Source organism: Aotus nancymaae, unplaced genomic scaffold (assembly GCF_030222135.1).
Source record: "Aotus nancymaae isolate 86718 unplaced genomic scaffold, 86718_ANA_hifiasm-v0.15.2.pri h1tg000036l, whole genome shotgun sequence".
Classification (NCBI taxonomy): Eukaryota; Metazoa; Chordata; class Mammalia; order Primates; family Aotidae; genus Aotus; species Aotus nancymaae.
The window spans coordinates 65,594,542-65,611,771 of NW_026988450.1; the positions used below are offsets into that span (position 1 = coordinate 65,594,542).

The 17,230-nt window shown below is 36.8% G+C and overlaps 2 long non-coding RNA genes and 1 pseudogene across 2 annotated transcripts in view; 1 reads left to right on the forward strand and 2 right to left on the reverse strand.

The window, feature by feature from the left end:
* The window catches only part of LOC105710806 (uncharacterized), a 529,709-nt gene that overhangs the window by 261,706 nt on the left and 250,773 nt on the right, over nucleotides 1–17,230 (reverse strand). The gene's annotated exons all lie outside the window — the stretch shown is intronic.
* LOC135277981 (uncharacterized) overlaps nucleotides 6,253–17,230 on the forward strand; it is a 79,079-nt gene continuing 68,101 nt past the window's right edge. Inside the window, exon 1 of the long non-coding RNA XR_010345508.1 lies at nucleotides 6,253–6,328. This is a non-coding gene — a long non-coding RNA (uncharacterized LOC135277981). The remainder of the gene's footprint in view (nucleotides 6,329–17,230) is intronic.
* LOC110568385 (zinc finger protein 98-like) lies at nucleotides 15,358–15,603 on the reverse strand (annotated as a pseudogene).

The following is a 17,230-nucleotide window of genomic DNA, read 5'->3' on the forward strand; positions in this document are numbered from 1 at the left end:
TTAATGGCACAGTGAAGACTAGAGACCTTCTCACTCCTCGTTTGTGCTCCTTGCATTTCTTTATGCTGAAACACACGTACAATTTTTTTAGCTTTACTTTTGGTAATCCTGTGGTGCATTTTTGCTTTACTGTTGTTTTCACTAGTCCCTCACCTGCCAGTTCCCGGTTCTATCACTGCCTGCAGTGTAGGACAGCTTTCAGCTATCTTATCCCTCAGTGTTGTTAATCAGGTCTCCCTCTCCAGCCATGTCACTCTCTGTCTCAGCCTCAGTCTTGACCTCTTCCCCTTTGCCTTTTAGAATGGGATTTTCTCTCTCTTCCTTCTCCCTCCACTTTAAAAAATCTTTCTGCCTTTTCCTCCCCTTGCTTCCCTTACAAGCTTCTCTTGCCTCTGTTGTCTTTCCTCTCTCCCACTCCTGCCTCCTTTCTGGCAGATGACCCTACTCAATTCCATGTCTAGTTCTATTTTATTCATTGGGCCCATGAGTTTCCTCAGCCCCTGCCTTGTTCTAGAGGCATTCCGTTCAGAAATGAAGTGCCATGCTAATGCTCATGGCAGTGCCTGAAGGCATGCTCATAGCTGGTCTGAAGGCCAGAGCAGGGCTCTGCTGGAATAGATACAGGGAACCAGGGACCACAGTGGCACCAGGAAGAGGAACCTAAGCCCCAGCCAAGGGCTTTACAAGGCCCACCCTGATTTACTACCAGATGAATGAGTACCATCTGCATGCTGCACATGTGGCAAGGAGGGCAGTAAAGTCATGATGTTCAGTATTTAATTTCCCCTGAAAAATTCAAAGTGAATTTTGTAATTGCAATACTGTGAATTTTGTCAAAATGTGGGGAACTATAAACACTGTTTATCCAGTGCACTCTGGCTAATCACACACCCTGGCTGTCTTTGTGATTGCAGATTCATTTTGTTAGTTCTTACTAGGAAAGAAATGCATTCCAGCAAAAGCATTTGTCTAGATGGGCTTTGAAGACAAAACAAAAGCTGAACTACTAAGGATAATTGGGTTCAGAGTTAAAATGTGCTGCTTCCAGTGGAAAGTAAAGTTATGAATACCAAAGGATATAATTTCTTGGGTACAGCAGGGCTAAATCAAATGAATCTTGAAGTTAAACTTACTTTCCCAGACCCCCTGGTCATTCCAGGTAATTATTTATCCATCATATCTTTTATTGCTCAATGACAAAACTAGATTCTTTTACCAAAAATTCTGTCGACTAGAAAATTCTATTCACCAGAAATCTCTATTATTGGTGCTTTGCTATGTATACTTTTTAATGTAATATATTACATATAATATATAATAGACATAATTATATAATATATAAGCATATATTATAGATGTAATATGTATCACATAAATAATGTATATCATATGGAATATATATTACATGTATAATATGTAATTACTGTTTTACCAGTAAAATTAGATAATAAGTATGATATAATGTGTATAGTTATATAACAAACTCTTGGTTCCATTAAATTATGAGCCACATCTCTTAAACAAAATTTATTCTTCATTTTGACAAATATTTAGGAAATTTCTGTAGGGATAGTATGATGTAGAATGCAAAATTGTGGTCATCTAGTTTCCATGTTAAGAATATTTTATTTCATTTTAATTATTTGAAGATTTGTGTGCATATACAGGATCCAGTTTGGTTTTTCTTTCTTGTTGAATGCCATATGTTGAATGGTAGAGATGATTCCATATATAATCTGTGCAAAGGACATATGCTTCCTTTGTCTGCCCAGCATGTCTTTCTTTTTCGTGTGGATAGTACACCAATATATCTTTGGGGAACTACCTCTGTTCCACTGCAAGAAGTGAAATAGTATGTATTTAAAGGGCATATATTTAATCAAATAGCTTCCACGGATAATTTACTTGTTTTTCCTCTTTGATTATTTGCAAATCAAGTGGTTCTCTTTGTTTTCTCTTTAGTACATTCCATCTTCCTCACAAATCAATTACACTGAGGCCATTGGGGCAATGTTTTTCTCAAATTCATAATCCAAATGGTTTTCTTTCATCTCAGCCTCTCCCTACAACTTCCCCTTCCTGAGAGCTCCTGATTTCAACTGTATATGATTCTCTGGCTTATAGGCTCCTCAATCAAAAGAGCAGAGAACAAAGGGAGTTAATAGGAGCACGTTAAATAGATGTATATACCACTGTGTCTCAACTCTTCTGCAATTTTTAGATGAGTTTAAGGATATACTTGAGCTCTTTTTCCTCTCCAAGCTGGGAGATTCAGCCACCAAGCTGGCCTGAAGGATCTCATTATAAGAATGCCACCTATAACCTAAGCCCACTGCCTGGACCCAAGAACTACGTAATAGAACGAGGTAGCAGCATCATGAATAAATGGGAAAAGCTTGAAGCTTTAATAACATTTGCTCCCTATATTGCAAGTCTTACATCCCAGTGACTTTTTGGAGGATTAATTACAATTTTCTCTAAGAGCAAATTGTGAAACTCAGTAGCTCACCCGACTTTCCTGTGGGGATGATTCTCATTTGGGTAAAATTAATAATTTAAATAGGTACCCAGGAGCCCATGTAGCTTAAGAACTGCCTAGATCCCCTTTACAGCCGAGTTACGTGCTGCAAACTCCTGTTAGAGAAACCATCTGTGACTGAGATGCTGCAGAGACTGCTTCTCATATTAACTTCATTAATTCTTCCCTTCTCCTTCTCCCAGTAAAAACCTGACAATCCGGCAGCTTGTATGGGTAGATGACAATGTCATCCCTGTTTAGGAACTCCACCGAGGTGTTTCATCATTCCTCTGTCAATGAACCATTTTCTCTCAATTTTCCTGATGTGATATATTTATCACTCTAATTCTTTCCTCTCCTATTTACATATTTCTCCTATTGTTTACTATATAAGATCTTGGGGGAAAAGAGAAGGCATATGCGTCATTGCATTGGTTGAAAAGCACCTGGTTTGGGTGAAAAGATAAACACCTCCCACCCACCCATCACACCAGCCTATACCCTACTCACTGTTTCTTACTGAGAATTGCTTCACCTGAACTAATTTTGGTGTCTCTAGAAAAGTGAGTGTTTTTGTATCATCTATCTCTAGACAAAAAGCTTCTTTGTGTATCCATTGCACTGCATCATCAATGAATTCTTGAAATATTGATTTAATCTAATTGTCTACTTTTCTAGATCTAATGATTTTGAATCAGACACCATGCATTTAAATTTGAACTCTGCCCCTTAACTGTATAACCTTGGGCAGGCTCTTTATCCCTCTGTACCTCAGTTTTCTCATCTGTAAAATGGAGACTGCTAATAATGGTACCAATCTCAAGGGGCGTTGTGATGAGGATTAAAAAAGGCAACCCGTGAAAGTGCTTACCTCACATCTGTACCTAATAAGTACTCAATTAATGTTAGGTATTACGTTGCTACAGGAAAGATCACTGTAACTGGTCCTGCATCCTTTCTTTACTCAAACATTCACCGATCATCTACTGTTCAGGTGTTTCTTGTCTCTGAGCAACAATGATGAATAAAATACAATTCTTATCTTCAAGGAGAAAGCAGTTAGTCTGAGGCAGACCAGGGGAGACTAACTGCTTTCTCCTTGAGGATAAGAACTGTATTTCTTATCAGTTACATTTCCTATGATATGGTTAGAGAGAGTAATAACCATTAACATTCATTGACTCCTTAATACTGTGCTGGATTACTTTATTTAATATTTTTAGAAACTTATGAGATAGGCACTATTATTTTATTATTGTTCAGATGAAGAAATGGCAGCCTAGAAAAATTAAGTTCAGCTCTGTCAGACTCCAGAACTATGATTTTCACCATTTTTTTTTACTGGGTGTTAAGATATGAATATGTAACCATGTGCAATGGGTACCCACAAATAGAGGAAATAATGCTGTGTTTTGAAAACCTGTGAAGTGGTGGTGACAATGATGCAGGTATTGATGGAAAAATGGAAACTTACTAAAAGAATGAGGGTGTGAGGGAAGGCAGTTTACACCATATGGTGTGGCCGAGAGCATAGCAGGACTATGGGTGCACAGGAGGGGAGGAGATGAAAGTGGGTGGCCAGGTGCACAGTGCTAAGGAACTTGGATTCTGGTCGCATGCTCAAGAGAAGATTTTAAGAAATGAGAACATAGCATCGAAAAAAAAAAAGTTTGTCAATATCTGCTCTATAGGAGACCCTTGAACGCAACTCAAAAATAAAGATGTGAGTCCTCTGGTACGGAGAGGAGGTGTGCAGAGAGCTTTGGGAAGCACATTTATTGGGGTGATAATTTACTGACTTTCTATTTCTACCTCTGGACTGTAGATTTTATAAATGTAGTGCCCATGTTAGTTTGGCTCATGATTTTAGTATTAGAACTGAACACAGTATGGTACTTAGTAGATGCCCTATAAATGTATATTGCTTATGTTTTTGGATGACTGGAAACTCAGAAGAGGGATCAAACATCATCCATGGTCAGGCAATCAAAATATGGGGATCCTTGGGCTGGGCCTTCGAGGGCAATTAGACACTAATAGACAAATTATGGTGAAGAGAGATGTGTTGGAGAAGAAAGATCATTGATCCCAGGTATGGAGGCACAAGAGGGTATAGTGCATCCAGAGAACTCGAAGTAAGTTAGTCTGGCTAGAATAGGGTTTCTCAGCCTCACATTATCAGCATTTGGGGCTGGATAAGTCTTTGCTGTGTGCAACTGTCTTCTACATTGTAGGATGTTCGGCAGCATCTCTGGTCACTTGATCACTTGATGCAAGTAGTTTCTCCCTCCCCCAGTTGTGACAACCAGAGATGTCTCCAGACATGCTGAAAACTTATGCCAACTGTAATCCAAAGGGCAAAACTCTCCCCTCTGCACCTAATTCAGGACCATTGCCAGGGCTTTGCAAGAGAAGTAAACAAGTATGAGGACATAACACAATACGCTGCTAGAGAGAAAAGCAGAGGAAAGATTATAAAAGACATTGTGTGTCATGACCAAAGAGGATGGCATTAGCTGAGACCCGTGGAAAATCCTGAGGGAGTCAAGCAGGGCAGTGCCCTTGTATTTCAGGAAAATCTCTTGGCTTTGTGTTTGCGGGAGGTCAGGGTTGCCTACAAGCAGAAAAGATGAGAGTCAGAACCAGGCGGTCACTGAAGGGGAATGGGAGGGGAACTGAGAGCTACTTAGGAGATGGAACCAAGAGAACTTGGTCCTGAAGAAAAGAGATGGTGTCAGCATAGACGAAATGAAAGGAACGCTTTCAGGCATGAAGGGAAAGCTAACGAAGAGCTCACTCTGTGGAAGCTAAACAGTTAATTCGCAAGAGGAAGCTACTAATCAAATGAACAAGCATGAAGTGAAAATGCCAACCCCAGTGAAGACGCTGCCAAAGCTAGCAAAGGCAAATGGAGAAAACTCACGCAGCATCAGTGAGCTGCTCCTGGAAATGGAGTCTAACTACATTAGCGCATTCAGACAGAGGGAAACAGATGGCTGGTGTGATGTCCTCAGTCACTTCACAAGCTGGATAAATAATTGTTGCCAGGGAAGGAATAATAAAAGCAGGGTTTTGCCAACATGAACTGTTGCCCTGGCCTTTGGTTCTGGGAGTGCTTCTGGAGGCGAGGAAAAAGAAAATAAATCCAGAGTGATGGAGGGAAATCAATTAGCTCCTCACAGATGGGCCTCTGACATCCTAGTGACTGTTATTGTCACTAATATGAGAGGTTAAGTAAGAGGGGAAGAGAAATAACATGGAGAGGGTTGTATCCAGGGCTTTGGGAGATAACTTTACAGCAGCAGGAGCAACCAAAGAGCTCATGGAACAGCTGTGGAGGACAGGGCAGGGACCAATCCAGCCAAGTCAAGCTCCCCCGAGGGGAGAGTCAGGTTTACAGGAATGGCCTGAATCCGTAATGGATCCCCAAAATTCCACTGACTGGAGAAACCCACAGGGTATATGTGGGATTCTGGTGTGGGGAAAAGATAAGTCAATTTTCTAAACACCGACTGTTTTCTTCCAATTAAATATATTACTTACAAAAGTGTGTATTATGCAAATTTACATTTTGAAGTAAATATTCAGCACAACTGGCTTGATCAGGGAACAGAAAGAGCATAGAAAAAAGAATAAGGCATAATTAAAGGAGAACGATTATATAAGAGACATGCTAGACTCGGGCTTTAGGAAATGCTCAACAAATTGAAATGGAGAAGGAGGGAGAAGAAGGAGAGGAAAGAAGGAAAGGAGAAAAAAAAGAGGAAGAAAGAGCAGAATGAGGAGGAGAAGATGAAGAAGATTAAAGATGTAAGCAAAATCGTATTTTTTTCTAACCAGACAGAGTATTTATCAAGCCAGAGCCTGGGGCAATAATTTGAGATTTTGCTAATGGCTCTTTTATCATTCATATTTGAAATGTTATTGACATTTTTTGGGCATCTGAAGATGAGTTTAATTTATTTTCATCTTCTCTGAATTTGATATCAATAATACACATGAAGCCACACAGTACCTAAATGAGACTTCAAGAGCAGTTGCTATAAATGAAAGAATTACTTGCATTTTTTACACCTTCTTTACATGATTTTATTTGATCCTGACAACAGTCCTGTGAGGGAGGTGGGAGACGTGTGATGATCCTTCATTTTTTGTCAGTAGATGTTGGAATATAGACTTACAAAGCCTGGCTAGTCTTCCAAGCTTCGCTAGCCTGTTGTGTTAGAGTTAGGATAAAAAATCAGGTCTTTTAATTCTTGGTCTAGTGTTCTTTCCAGTATACCATGATGCTTGCTAAAAGAAGACAGATTTACATGTTAGAATCACAAACCCAGAGCAACTGTGAGACTCCCTTTGTCAGTTACCTGGTTGCATCTTTTGATGATTAATGCAAAGTCCCATTTCTCACTCAACCCATTTGCCTTTCAAGCAATTCATCACCACTAAAGCCATTTCTGCACCTAATCTGCTCTATTTGAGTGTCCCTGTTAGCTCATATCCCTGCCTTAAGACCAATACAGCTCATCTCTTTGGTAAGTTATTTTTGACTAATTCTACCTTAATGAACCCACTTTCAGACTAAAAGTTTCTTAATTCTTTGCTTACAGTATGTTTGGTTACACCTTTTTTTAAAATAGTAATTTTTGCTATAGTAAAGCCTTTTGATAAACTTTTATGTAGTGGAAAATGGTTTAAAAAATTAGTTGAACAATTTGAAATTGCTGTTTTGTAAGTAAAAAGGGTTGAATACTGGCAGTTTCACACAGTTCAGCTTAATCTTAGCTATGATTTTGTGGAGATTGTTTTCTTTCAGTTTTCCCTTCCTCTCATTCAAGAAACTATGCTAGTCTGAGTAATTGCTTGCCTAGACCCCAAAATGAAAAGTGAGGAAAAGAGGAAACATATAACAGAGATAACAGAGAGGAAAATGAATCTTTTCTGCCTTTTAGATTTCAAAAACCTGGGCCTCTAAGAGAAGAAAACAGATTAAAGGAACAGATAAAAGTTTAGGAAAAAACATTTTGTTTAAGAGCCTGACCTTTTTACCAGGGAGGAAAAATGATTCATCAGAATAGAGAGAAGGTGAAGGAGGGAACAGATATGAGGGTGGATTAGAGCAAGCTCTGGAACTGTGTGTGGATTTAGCCCATTTAAACTGGTCTAAGACAAGAGGGCCGGATCTGAAGGGAGCATGGTTATGAGATCTAGGCGTGCAGATCACCTGCACACCTCTTAAGAGAACACTGACATCATCAGTGGATGGAAGCCACAGGGAAGCTGAAACAGCATCTGGCATTTGCTGGGCTGGCGAACACCCAGTGGTGTCTGAATTAGAGCTACATTTACTGTCTTTTGATGGCCACCAGTATGGTGATTCTTATCATTCCCAAAGGAATGACTGCACTCTGTGCCCTGAGACCTTGCGTGGACCCTATCTATAGTCCTATAGGCAGCACTCCCTTGCATTCAGAACTCCAACCTAAGCATTGTCTTAGTACACTTGCAATGTGCTTGACCAATTCGCCCAAGGAAGCAATGTCTTTCAGGGACACTATTCCCACCTTACACTTGCTTATGAATTTACAAACCCCAAACCACTTTTCTATCCAATCTTTCTTTAGGTTTTTCCAATAGATTTTTCAAGGAAGCAAAAAAGACAGAAAAGTACTAAGAATGAAATCCTCTTTTTTTTATTTTTCCCACTGAGTCTTCATCAAGGGATAATCCCTACCTATTAGGACATATAACACTTCTCGATCATTTCAATGTTGTATTCTTAACAAGGGAGGAAACTTAATGAAAGTTTTATTCTAGGCTCTTCAAGATTAATCTGACATTGATGGGCTACACTGATGAAGTGAAGGGAACCCAGGTCTTGGGAGGTTTTTACGTCGTTTGGGTCTGTGTAACACAGTACCTCCTCAAAGGTGCATTATTGTACCAGGCTTTGTTATCTAAACCTGAGCTACTCACTAAAACAAATAATTATTCATACAGTTCTCATTCTTTGGGACCCTAAAAATATTGGGCTAGAAAATATTTATGAGACACATTTAAAAGCCAAAAACAGATTGTTCAAGAAAGATCAATTTCATGGAGATTGCTTCCTTTTCACTAATGTAGTCTCTTTCCTCTTTAAACTCCTTCCCATGTGTTATCTCAGCAGCAAAGCCAGAACCCTTATTTGAAATGGAATTGTAAAGGACTCTGGCTGCAACGCTATTTGTTGATAAAGCAAAAACTGATTTTCAACAGAAGTTAGAATGAGGAAAGTCAAATGTGGAGGACAGTTTAAAACCTTTAACATTTTCATGAGCTTTGAAGGTAGACTCTGCTGTTCAGAGATTGCTCAAGACTGAACTGGTCCCTGCCCAGGTATCAGTGGGTTGTGAGCAGAACTCAATTTACAAAGCACTTGCACATTGTTTATCTTGATTTTTATTTTTCTCTTTACTGCCCAATTGCTCAAGCCAGAAATTGGACATTATCCTTATTTCTTTTTCTCTCCTTCAATCTGCACATCCAATCACCAATTTCCATAGCTCAGTGGCTTTCAAATTTTAGCATACATCAAAATTACTTGGTGGGCTTGTTAAAACACAAATTGCTTGGCCTCAGCCTCAGAGTTTCTGTGATAGGGTCTGAGAATTTAAATTTCTACAAATTTCTGAGTGATGCTGTTGATTTATAGACCACACTTTGAAAACCACTGGTGTAGATGCATTCCTTAGCATCTTTCACATTCATCCATTTCTATTTATTTCTATGATGACTAATTCAAGTCATCATGGTACATCACCTGTATTATTGGAGTGACCTCCTTGGAAACACAAATAAGTTAATTCAGAGTCCTATTTAAGACTTCAGTGACCCTCCGGAGCCCAAGGATGATATCCACATAGACCATCCATAATTAGTCCTAGACGTACTTCTCTAAACTCAACTCTCACTAGATCTGCCCTGAACTCCAGTGGTAGTAATGGGTGTGTTCCCCTAATAGCCTAGCATTCTGTCACACCTTCAAGCCTCTGTTCTATGTCATTTTCTCTGGAATATTTTCCCCACTGCCTTCTGTACAACACCTATAGACCTTTCTGATCTCAGATTTCAAGTCATCATTCATACGATTCTATCTGCCATTTCTAGGGCTTCTGTAACAAATTACAACAAATTACTACAAATTGGGTAGCTTAAAACAACTGAAATTTATTCTTTCTCAGTTTGGAAGCTAGAAGTCCAAAATCAAGGTGTCTTCAGGGCCATGGTCCATCTGTAGGCTTTTCCTTGCCTCTTCAGTTTCTGGTAGTTGCCAGCAATCTTTGGCATGCCTTCTTCATTTCACTTCAGTCTCCACCTGTTTTCACATGACCTTTGCTGTGTGTCTCTGTGTCTCTCTCTTACAGGAATACCAGTCACTGGCGCTAGGGCCCATTCCAAGCCAATATGACCTCCTCCTAGTTTTTTACATTTGCAAAGACCTAATTTCCAAATTAGATCAAATTCATAAGTAATAGGGGTTAGTACTTGAATATGTTTCAGAGGGCAACAAAATTCAGCCCACTACAGATGTCTTCAATCTGTCCTCTAGCCTGGGTTAGGTCATCTATGATGGAACATATTACTTTAATTACCTATTTGCTTGCCTATTGCCTCCACTAGAATACAAGCTTCTTGAGGATAGTCACTGTCTCATTATTATTGTATCTCCAAAGGTCAGCACATGTTTATATGTCATAAACATAAGCAGATTTTGATCAATGAACTAAGAAATTTCTTTGTGTGAACTCCTGCAAACTCTTTAAGACTAGTGGAAGTTGAACTTGTCAGAAATTGACAAGTGATAAATTGTTAAGATTTTTTGAATGGTAGAAATTATATTTGATCATTTGTAGGACAGTTTGAAAACTGACCTGATATTATATTTATTGCACATGTGTTGTTTAGACTCAATAAATGTGTGTGTGTGTGTATGTGTGTGAGTGTGTGTCAGTTAAGCAGAGGTTAGAACTCTAAAAAATAAAGCATCACACAAATATTTTAGTTAAAAACACAAATATTAGAACACATAGTTTCCCATTTGTTTGTTTGTAAAGTAGCAAAATGAAGTTTACTTAAGATACACTCAGAAGATGAAGCAAAGGGAAAATAAGGCTAGGAAAATAAGGTAGGACCAAGAATAAGGTTGCTGAATACAATGTATACCTTAATTCTTGAGTCACACATTTGAATCTCGATATATTTAATATTTTGAAATTTAATTTTAAAAAGTTATGGAAAAAGTATAAATGTATATATGTATACATAAATATTTTGTATAGTTTTTGTACAACATTTTTTAAAATGTAAAATACATACATGTAAATACTTTGCTTTGTGTGTTTTACAATTTTCCTAAATGGTGTTATAACTTTTCTTTTGCCTCTTTTATCCACTCGGCATTATGTTTTTGAGATTTATCATTGTACCTTTGTAGTTTATTTCACTATTGTCATCCTTTTCATACTAATTCAGCACCATTGAAGTGAACATTCTTTTACACGTCTTCTTGTGTACATGCCAAAGAATTCCTCTGATATGGAAAGTTGTGGAAATGGAACTTCAGCTTTACTGGGTATTGCCAAGTAGCACTCCAAAGTAGCTGGGACACTGTTCACTCCTCATTCCTGACTGTCAATGGCAAACTTTTGTAGTTTAGCCATTTTGTAGAATGTTTGCCATGATTAAATGTTTATGGTGTTGAATTCTATCAGATTTTTAAGAGCATTTATTGAGTTGATTATTTAGTTTTAATTTGTAACAAAATTATATATGCATATAGTTTGAAGAACCAAATACTTCTACAAGTTTTTTTTTTAATTAAAGCAACAGTTGCTTTCCTACCCCTCACATCTTTCCTACCCTTATCCTTCCTCAGAGGCAAATTTTAATCCTTTACTTGATTTTTTTGTTATATAGTCCTATGTTTTAAAATAATATACTTGAATTACTATTTCTTACATCTCTAGTTTTAGATATTATCAGTTGAACTACCACTATGGAAGGTAAGAACTTAGCTCTCTGTAGAGTTATAACCCTTCGTAAACCCCACACTTCCTCCCATTCTCTTATTATAATCCTTTTGGTTAACAATAGTATTCAGTGTTTGTATATTATGACTGTGTAAATTCCATTCACAGCCCATCCACCTATAATAACTTTGTTTCCTGAACAACTTTTTGTTTTCCTCACAACTAATAATTACCTAGGTTTTGTTTGCTAATTTTGTATATACTTGTTAGAATTCAATCCCAAACTTTGTCAGGTGTTTCAATCTCAACCTAGGATAATTAGATACTCAGGGATTCTATTATTTTATTTTCCTAAGTGAGTTTATCTTGGAGCCTTCTGACTTGCTTCTTTTTTGGACCAGGTTCCTTCTATAAATAGCTGCTATCCTGGAATTTCCCTAAACGATCTTTCCAGGGGTTGTCTTCATGTCTATTTCATGTGTGATCTTCTGTTTTCTGTATCTGTTGTATGCTTCCCCCCAGATTTTCTTGGTAGCTTTTGTAAAGAATATTCTTCAGTAGTTTTTAGGAAAAGGTTACATGGAAAATAAATTTATTGACATCTTATATGTCAAAAAATGTTTTTATTCTATCCTGATGTTTAATAGTCTGGCTCAGTATCAAATATTAAGACGAAAATAATTTCTCTTTGGATTTTTGAAGATGCTTATCTATTGCCTTCTAGTCGTCAGCATTTCTTTCGATGATCTTTCATTTTCTTCTGGAAATTTACAGGATTTTTTTTTTGTCCCCAGTGTTCTGAAATTTTTATATGATGTACCTTCATGTGAGTCTGTTTTATTCATTGATTAGGTATTTGATGATTCCTTTTATCTAAAAATGGATATATTTCATTTTTGAAAAATTTAAGTATTATCCTAATAATTTTATGCCTTTCATGTTTCTATGTTCACTTTTTGTGCAACTCTTAAGTTTTTATGTATATTTATACATATATACCCATATATGCTGAAAACATTAAAAATAATTTTCCAAATGTATTAGAAAAAAGAAATGAAAATCAATAAAGAGTTCTTGTATGTAGATATATATTCTACACACATACACACACACAAACATGTTTGAATCCAGTAACATGATATTTCTTTAGGATTTTCGTATTATATTCATTCACATGTGAAGTTTTGCCTAACTTTTTCTTTTTTCATACTGCCCTTGTCCAATTTAGAAATCAAAAGTTTACTATACTTTTATAATGGATGAGCGTTATATTAGTTTCTTGTGGCTACTATAACAAATTGCCACAAACTTAGTGGCTTAAAACAACAGAAATGAATAAGTATGAAAACTGAGCATTGGCAGGGTCATGCTCCCTCTTCTCTAGAGGAAAATTAGCTTCCTGCCTCTTCCAGGTTCTGGTGGCTACCAGCAGCTCTTGATTTGCGGTCATATCACTCTAATCTCTGCCTCTGTGGTCACCTCACCTCCCCCTTTCTGTCTCAAAACTGTCTCTGCCTCTTTCTTATAAAAATAAATCTGATTGCTTGACCAACTGCACATAACAGATATCTACAGAATACTCCCTCCATCAATCACAGAATATACATTCCTCTGCTCTGCACATGGAATATACTCCAAATCAACCACATGCTCAGCCATAAAGCAGGTCTTAATCATTTTTTTTAATTGAAATCATACTAGCCATATTTATTCTTGGACCACAATGGATTAAAACTAAAAATCAATAACCAAAAGATCTCTCAAAACCACATAATTACATGAAAATTAAACAACTTGCTCCTGAATGACCATTGGGTAAACAATAAAATCAAGGCAAATATAAAATACAGTTTGAAATAAATTAAAACAGACACACAATATACCAAATTTCTGGGATGTAGCAAAAGCCACTGCCTTTTTAAAAGGAAAGTTTATAGTGCTAAATGCCTAGCTCAAAAAGTTAGAAAGTCTCAAATTAACAATCTAACATCACACCTTGAAGAACTAGAAAAACAGTAACAACCTAATCCAAAAAGTAGCAGAAGAAAATAACTAAAATCTGAGAAGAATTGAATAAAATTGAGACCCCAAAATCTATATAAAGGATCAAGAAAATCTAAAGTTGGTTACTTGAAAGGATAAACAATATTTAAGGACCACCAGCATTAACAAAGAAAAAGAGAGAAGATACAAATATGCACAAACAGAAACACCACAGGTGACATTACACTCAATCCCACAGAAATACAAAAGATCCTCAGAGACAGTGAGGAACACCTCTATGCAAACAAACTAGAAAATCAAGAGAAAATGGATAAATTCCTGAAAACACACCATATCGCAAGACTGAATCAGGAATAAATTGAAACACTGAAAAGATCAATATTGTTCTGAAATAGAATCAGCAATAAAAAACATATCATTGAATAAATGCCCTAGACCACATGGATTCACAGCCAAATTCTACGAGGTATACATAGAAGGGCTGGTTCCAATTCCATTGAAACTATTCCAAAATATTGAGGAGGAGGGACTCTTCTCTAACCATTCTATGAAGCTACCATTACCCTGACAGCAATATCTTGCAATATCACTGATGAACACAGATGCAAAAACGACTTACAGGAGGTATCAAGAGTAGTGAAACTCGTAGAAATATGAAACAGAGTGGAGGCTGCCAAGGGCTCACGGAGGGTGAAATGGAGAGTTGTTGTTTGTTGTTTAACGAGTATAGTTTCAGTTTTGCAAGACAAAACAGTCCTGGAGGTTGGTTGAACAACATTGTGAATTTACCAAACACTACCGAACTGTGTACTTACATGAGTAAGATATTAGATTTTACATTATGTGTGTTTTATCACAATCGTATAAGTTTTTACACATGAAATGAAAATTAGATTCTTCTATTTCAACACTCTCTCTTTCTTTCTCTTTCTCTCTCTCTCTCTCTTTCTCTCTCTCTCAAGATCTGTATGATTGGATTTAGGGTCCAGCCAAATAATTCAGGATAAACCCTTCCTCTCAAAATTCTTAATCACATATCTTGCCATATTCAGGTCATACTCACTTTTTTGCCATGTCAGGTAATATTCATAGGTTCCAGGGAACCACAGATTCCACAGAAATACAAACCATCATCAGAGATTATTACAAACAACTCTATGCACATAAACTAGTAAACCTGGAAGAAATGGATAAATTCCTGGACACTTGCATCCTCCGAAGCCTAAACCAGGAAGAAGTCGAAACCATGAATAGACCAATAACAAGGTCTGAAGTTGAGGCAGCAGTTAAGAGCCTACCACCCCAAAAAAGCCCAGGTCTGCTTTAAATGTGTCCCCTTTATCGTTTTTTATTGCATCTATTTGATTATTCTCTCTTTTCTTTTTTATTAATCTGGCTAGTGGTCTATTTTGTTGGTCTTTTCAAAAAACTTGCTCCTGGATTTATTGATTTTTTTGAAGGGTATTTTGTGTCTCTATCTCCTTCAGTTCTGCTCTGATCTTAGTTATTTCTTATCTTCCGCTAACTTTTGAGTTTTTTTTTATCTTGCTCCTCTAGCTTTTTCAATTTTGATGAAAAAGCCCCCAATTCTCTGGCCAGTTGCTCTTTCTGGGTGAGGCAGCACCCTGCCCTGCCTCGGTTTGCCCTCCTTGGGCTACACCCACTGTCCAACCAGTCCCATTGAAATGAACCTGGTACCTCAGTTGGAAATGTGGAGATCACTTGCCTTCTGTGTCACTCTTGCTGGGGACTGCACTCCAGAGCTGTTCCTACTCTGCCATCTTGGCCCAGCAACCCAAATTTATCTTTAAAAATATTCAAGATGGTCTATAGAAACACCAAAATATCTGGAGGTTCAGCTACCATCTCACATCTCTTCACATTCCAAGGTTCTTTTTCTTCCTCCAGACAGGTGATCAGGTCTGGCTTAGAGGCAGTGATACCCAGAAAGACCAGGTTTCTGTAGTTTTCTAACATCGCATTCCTATATAAATTCTACTGTGCAGTGTCTAGGCACTGCCACTCCTCCAGACAGAATTCTATGGCAACACCCCTAAATGTCAACACTCCCATTTATAGGCTTCAAGGGGGTCCTGGTGTCTTAGCTGTAGATCTCCAGTACCAGCAGGTCACAGGGCCACAGAGACTGGGCCTTTATGAGAAAAGGACACGGAACAGTGAAGATGAGACTCGGAACTCTGACTGCAGCAAGAGACAAAGCCCCTGTTTGAAATTTTATACATTTCACTCTCATAACTATTATTCTTATCTTTCTACTTTATTGGATTATTTGGTTGCTCATTTTTTAGTATCTTGGGTTGTATTCTTATTTCATTGATGTCACCCTTTCATTTTTTCTAATACATGCATTTAAAACTATGTATTTACCCCTAGCTGACTTAACTGCATTTAGGAAGTTTTGACATGCAATGGTTTTACTATTTTTCAGTTTTAAATATTATATCTTCCACAACCCATGAGTTATTTAGAAGTACATTTAAAATTTTCCAAATACACTTTTGCAGTAGAATTCTAATTTTATTAGAATTAATACTTGTGGCCAAAAAAGGAAATGTTAGGAATAAATATAAAATAATGAAAGAGTTCAGCAAAAATATATATCAAGGTTGAACTTATGTACACCTAACAACACTCAAAATATAAAAAGCAAATATTGATAGAAGAAGAAGAAGAAATAAGGTTGATGTGGCTCTATTAATATTAGAATAATTACTGATTGTTTTTCTTAATTACTTATTAATTAAGTATTGCTTTGTCATTAGAAAATGTGATCCATATGATAGGAATTGCTTGACATTTTGTTAAGTATATTGTGGACTAGTTTTCAGGTAATTGTTGAAAATGATCCCTATATAATTGGGCATAGTATGCATTGTCTAATTTTTACGACAATCTAGCCTCTTTTCTTTCAATTTTATTTTTTTGTTGTTAACCTCTATATTTCGTTGTTCAATTTTTTATCCTCACTAGTTTTTTGATTGCTTGATTTATATATTACAAAAAGAAGGCTGTTAAAAATCTCTCACTATGATTATGGATTTGTGATCATGATTACCCCTTTCTTTTTCTTATTCTATCAATATTTGCTTTTTACATTTTGACTGTTGTGAGGCGTACACAAGTTCAACCTTGATACATATTTCTGCTGAACTATTTCTTTCATTACTTTTTATTTATTCCTAACATTTCTTTTTTTGGCCACAAGTAATTATTCTGATATTAATAGAACCATATCAACCTTATTTATGTATTTTCCAGGCATATTTTTAAACGATGCATTTCAATACTTTGGGGATATGATATTAATGTTTTCATAAAAAGGATACTAGTGCTCTACATATATTTATAATTGTCACTGATCAATGTGGATGTATTTCTCTCATCACATGTTTTTTCTATCTTCTATTAGAATGTTCCATTCTCTTTATTCACTTATTCTTCCTTCACAATGGTTTGGAAGTTTTATAATTTACAATGTATTTCTATTTCGATTTTAATTTTTTCAAGTTGGGCAAGTTACCTAATCTTTCTGTGTGTGAGTTTTCATATCTCTAGAAATAAGTTGATGAGAAAAAATTCTTAGAGCTGAGTTTCTGTTACAATTAAATCAGATAATATTGCTAACAGAGTCAGATATTTAGCATATTGTCTAACTCACAGTAAACAATCAAAGTAGATT